This window comes from Crocodylus porosus, unplaced genomic scaffold, assembly GCF_001723895.1.
Source record: "Crocodylus porosus isolate Cpor-Errol unplaced genomic scaffold, CroPor_comp1, whole genome shotgun sequence".
Taxonomy (NCBI): Eukaryota; Metazoa; Chordata; order Crocodylia; family Crocodylidae; genus Crocodylus; species Crocodylus porosus.
Window position 1 is genome coordinate 47,682,912 of NW_017728906.1, and position 6,242 is coordinate 47,689,153.

Below are 6,242 nucleotides of genomic sequence, written 5' to 3' on the forward strand. Positions count from 1 at the left end.
TTAGGGAGTGGTGGCAGCAATTGCTGCTCAGGGTGGCACAGGGCCTGATCCTGATGTCCAAGGCCCAGTCAAGCCTGCGGACTAGCCCTTTGCCACTGTTGTGGCCTATGGGGCCAAAAGATAGAGCACCACTGGTTTAGACAGAAGTGATACTGCATTGAGCAGGGGGTCACATGAGATGTCATCCTAAAGTCCCTTCCAGCCCTACTTTTTTATTATTCTGTAATTTTCTTAATTGTTTTTCTGCATCTCTCTGTAAAAAAAACAAGTTCTTTTTATAGTATGATGGGTTACTACAAGCTAATGGGAACTCCTGCTCACAAAATTATTGCTACTGCAATATTACACAACAGCAACTTTCATTTACACAGCATTTTTTCTAAAAAAGGTGGAGAAGTTGCTTTAGACAAAGGATGCTCACATGGGTATCCATACAGGTTTATAAGGAGAGGAAAGGGTCTGTTTCCTTTATTCAAGCATGAGGAAGGAAGGAAGGAATGCTGACCCATTTCAGATTTGTATATTAATAGTCTTATCTGGATGCAGAGATTAATAACTATGTCCAGGACTCCAATAGGCTGCTGACAAACATTTATTTAAAGGTACAATGGGATCTGATCCCTGATCCCAACAATTGCACTTCCTACCATGCCACACATGCATAGCAGGATGTGTAATTTTGGGATTCAGGATCAGATCCCAATTGCACCATACTTTATAGTGCAAGGGAGCACAGAATCATGATCCTGGGCTCCCCTTGCAATGACAAGTTGAAAGATGGGTGCCCGACAATCAGCTGATTGTCAATGGGCTCCATGGACCCACCAGAACCAGCTGGAGCCCCCATGTGGTCCCCAGAGCCAGCTGGCAATCAGCTGACTGTCAACCGGACTGGGAGTGCAACAGGGCTCCAACTGGCCCTCAGTGTATCTATGCTGGCCCTGGGACCACACTGAGGCTCTGACCAGCCCTGGTATGTCCTAGATAGATGATGATCAGCTGATTGTTGGCTGGCTTTGCGACCACACCAGGGCTGGTTGGAACCCCAGTGCAGTCCTAATCCAACTGCCGATCAGCAGATTGCCTGGTGGGGTCTGCACCAAGGCCAGTTAGAGACCCTGATGCAGTCCACTCTGCTGCATGTTAAATTTAAGGCTTGAAGGAATTTGTGGAATAATAGATGAAAAAGGAAACAAATGAAAAAGGGGAAAAATGTAATTTTAAGCATTTCCTGTTCTTTAATTCTTTAAAAAATAATTTGGGAAATAAAATGTTTCTCAGACTTAAACACCGCCCCCCCCCCCAGCTTTAACATTTCAATCCACAAAAGATATTTTCAAAAAGAAGTAAGTTACATACTCCTCCACCTCTCCACTATTTCACTTGGCTCCAATAAGCTTCTCCCACCTCATCATTATGTATCTCTCTTGCCAATCACCTCTTGAGACCAATGTCCACTGTTGCCCAATGTCAAATTTCCTAAGTCACTGTTTGTATTTTAATGACAATTTACAAATTATTGAAGCCGCAGTTTTTTTATTTCTATCAAACTTTTCTTTCAGTAACTTTTTCCATTAACAATTCACATTCCAAGATAAGGGTACACCCTGAAAAAGACTGAGTTTTTATTAATTACAATACCTTGGTGTCCTGTTATTTCACTATAGCTGCTCTTTTCAAAGGCAAATATAGATTAAATGTGCATTGTTGTACTTATATACAAACCTGGACTTCCAGGCATCTGAAGCAGGTTAAGAATATTAATATGAATGTACTATGACCCAACTAATCTTATTACGTTTTTTATATAGTTTCACCACCAGCAGGCAACCTACTTTTCCTAAATGGATTAAATTATGTGAATTTGCATATGACTACAATATTAAAGGACAGAATAAAATTAATGATGTAAACAAATATTTATTTTCCTATGTGATGATCAACACCTTTTATCGTTAACTAAAAAAACATTAATTCAGTTTGCTTGTTAGTAGTTATGTTTTTAAAAAAAAAACAAACATTTTGCATTGCTGTCCCATAGGACAACTAAAACCAATAAAAATAATAATGTTGGTTTCATTTTTAAATCTTAAGTGTTTCAGTGTTTGAGTTTTAAAATTAAATATATATATATATGTGGAAACATTTAGTAAAAAGAATAGGAGAAAAGTAGCTTACCAGGTTTAAAATTTGGGTCAAATTTAGGATGATTCTTTCCCTTTAACTGTTTTAGTTTCCCATGCTTGGACACTTGTGTGCAGTACCACTGCAAGGTTCTCTATTTAACCTGAAAATCTTTAACAAAAAAAATTACCAAACATTAACAAAAGTAACTATTTTCATGTAGATAGCTAAATGAAAATAAGGCAGCTACTCCTTCATTTTCTGAGAGAATGAAGCACTATCTTTTCATGTCTACTTTAATCTTTTTCCCCTCTGTTTAAATAGGTTTAGCAAATGAACAAAAATCCAGGCAGCTGTTAGTGATCTTAACTGGGAGATATCCACCCATCTTCATACAAGGTCAACTCCTGGCTCCGTGCATCTATTGCATTGGTAGAGTGATCTTGGCCCAGGAATAATAGACTGTCTCAGAATTCCTACCTACCCTTTATGCAAGCAGGTTTAAAAATATTTTCAACGTAGCTGAAATTCTCAGCTAATTGCAGTTGAGCACCAAGCTTACTTCTAGCCATCGATAAAATACATACCCTAAGTATTCTCCATTTGTTTCAAAGGAAGAACTTGTCCTAGGACGCATTAAGCACTGGTCACTTAATCTGGGCTTTTCAGTGGAGATTAAGGGAATTAGATGCCCAACCCAATTGAATTTCATATGTTAAAACATAGTCAGAAAACACGACCTCCCAAAAGACCGTGGATAGCTGTTTAAACAGAGTAGGGGGTCTTCCTTCCCTCATTTGGCAAATGGAACAACCACACATTTCAGAGGAAAATACATTTATAGAGTAGCACAAGAAACAGGTAACAAAAACTAATTCATGTAGAAGAACTGAAGGGAAACATTTCACTATTTTCCTGAAAAGACATAAGTTTAATGGGAGAGGACAGGATAGGAAAAGGTAGATGTTGCAACATGAATCAGAATGGAAAGTATTTCCAAAAAAAAAAAGTTCCTTTACATTTAAATCCTGACAATAAGTAGAGCCGGTCAATTACTATTTAAGTACGACTTGCAATCATTTATTTTGATACCGAACATTATTTGATTCATTCATAACCAAATTCTTTATTAACTCTTCATAAACAAATATAAGTATCACCAATCACTTGTTTAAGGAATAGTTGTTTAAACGAATATGAATGTGCTGACAAAGATGTTTACTGCTTCCCTTTTGTCATTCATTATTCCTGATTTTCCCATTGAGAAGCTTCATCTACTCAGTCAGGAAGCAAAAATTACTATGACAAATTCCTTATCACAACAACAGAGCCAAAGAAAACATTTCAGCCATAGGCTAAATATTGTTGTTCCAAATTCTTCTTGAATGCTAACAAATGCATTCTGTATAGACCTGATTCAAGACTATTTCACAGAAAGTAAACATGTTTTATTTTGTTGCACAGATTTTTTGCTTGCTTTCAGTGTTACCAAAAGGGGTCTACAAAACCGAGTAGATGAGTTCCAGTAGATCAGGTGCATCAAACTCACCAGGCTCCATTCCTGGGATGAGTGGTGTAGGAACAGTCCACAGGCTGGAGGTGATCTACAGACCATGCACTGGAGCCAGCCCCATGTGCAGCAAATGGAGGATCAGGCTGGACAGGCCCAATCCAGTGAACCCCACATACAGTTTGTGGTTCTGGTCCAAGACCATGGACAGCACTGTGGGCCAGATGATAGGGCTTCACTAGCTGGATCCAGCCCACATGCTGTATTTTTGACAGCCCTGCACTAGATGATAGAACTGGACACAAAGTATTTTGGTGTTATAAAGTTGTATTAATTACCTATTTATTGATTGCTAAATTAATTCAAGGCCAGCTTAAGAAGGCTTCTTAAATCATGGTGCTTAATGTTTTTGGGGGAAAGATTTTTCCTTGATAACTGTATAATCTTTCAAAAGAAAAGTATGGCTCAAACTAAGAATACCATTATAACAAATATGGTTTTAATTTATGATACCTTGACATATTATAGGCTGTATCTATACTAAAGTAGAAATTAATAGCAGGAGCACACTGATTTCATTAACAAGTTTTGCTGTAATGCTGCTCTTTCCAATGTATGTGTCCATACCATACAGTTTTCTTGCACATTCTTCACTGATAATTTCACTACTGATTTTCATTACTTTAACTGAAATTACAAACAGGGAAGCAATGGCTAGTAAGGAATTTTTCCAAATGCTCCTTGACTCTGAAATTTTATACGTCCATGTTGGGCGAGCCCATTTTAAATTAAAAAAAAATCTGTTATTCTCTCATTAAAAACTGCAGCATATTACACTTTACCTGGTTATCCATCAGTGTCCTGCAGAGTAAGCACTACAACCGCAACATACTTTGCTAAACCCTGGCAATTATGTAATTAATACTTTTAAGGAAATCTCTCCTCCTGAAATTTACCATGGGATAAAACAGCAAGAAAATACTATATACATATGAATGTGACTCTCTAGAACATTAATTATAATTTGTAAATGCACCATATTTATACTGATACCGTATGAATTGGAAAAAAATGGAATGGATAATTACAGTGTTGAAGAAAGGAAATCATTGTAAAATGCTTCTTACACATTTATTTTAGCTAAACATCTTTTGCTATGAGTAATTTAGTCACTATTTACACTAAGAAAAAGCAATTACATGGCCACCTGTGAAACCGTAGCAAAGAAGCAAAAATTCTTTGGCTGACCAAGCAATACCTACACAATTTGGAAGTCTAAACAAGCTCTCCTAGATCTTCATGGTATTACTCAACTTTGGAAGGCTACTTACTCTGTACATGTTGGATTCTCACTGACTTCAGGCACCTAAAATGCTACCTCAAAATGTCATTATACCTTGGGAATGGATGCAAGATCTTTAAAATCTTAGTTAAAAGATCAGTCTTCAAAAAGAGATCCCAGTAATTAGAAATTGTAATATTGGTATTCCACTGACTTAATTACATAAAACTATGGGAAAGCAAGGGTAAAGTTACATAGTCATACAATAAGTCATTAAATATGTTTTGAGAATAATATGCAACCTAAATGTTTGCTTCCTTGTGCATGTATTACCAGTCTCGTTATGCAATTCATACATAGGGTATCTCTTCAAATAACAAGATACAACATCCTGAAAGACAACAAGGGGCTTATAGGCTGCTCTGTAAAACACCAAACATAGACGCAAAACATTAGAATTCTGGGAACTGAGGTGCATACTTAGAGTTATTTCTGCCAAAGATAGTACACAATAATGAAGAAGAATATTTGATACAGGACATAATTACACATTTCTCAAGACAAATGAAACAATGCAGAAACTAAGTAAAGGAGGCATAAGAAAGTTAACGATTTCTAAAGCAACCATAAAAAATGATGCAATAGAATGTATTTTTCTCATGCTAGAAAACATTCTCCAAGAACACAAAAGGAAATAGGTCAGGTAATGCATTAATGAAAGAACTAATATGATTATCTTATATCTAGCAAAGTTAAGTCACCTCTAAGGTGTAAAAGAATTTGTTTTGGGACACTAGGAAGGAACTTAGTGACAATAAAAAGAATATGCAGTCTGCAGAAGAGTGAGAGAGGTAATATAAAATATAAGACCAGGTACCAAAATGTTTCATAAGCCCCTTGGCATTCACTAATACAAAGGAAAAAACTTTAAGACACTTCTTAAGAAGGTGATTTCTTGGAAAGAAATTCTACAGTAGAAACATTTGATTTTGTTTTCTGACAAATAGTGTTTTAACAATCAGACAAAAAGCAGCATCCTCGTCTTAGGAGATCAGAGAAATAGATGACAAATTTACTAACACATGGATTGACTTAGCTTTACCTATAATTATAACTGGAACACAAGTAGAATCATAGAATCATAGAAGTAGGGTCAGAAGGGACCTTGTACATCTTCAAGTCCAACCCCCTGCCAGGACAGGAGAAAAAACTGGGCTCAAATGATCCCAGCCAGGTAGGCATCAAGCCTCCTCTTAAAGACCCCCAGGGTAGGAGCCAGCACCACTTCCCTTGGAAGTTGGTTCCAGATCCTAGCCACCCTAATTG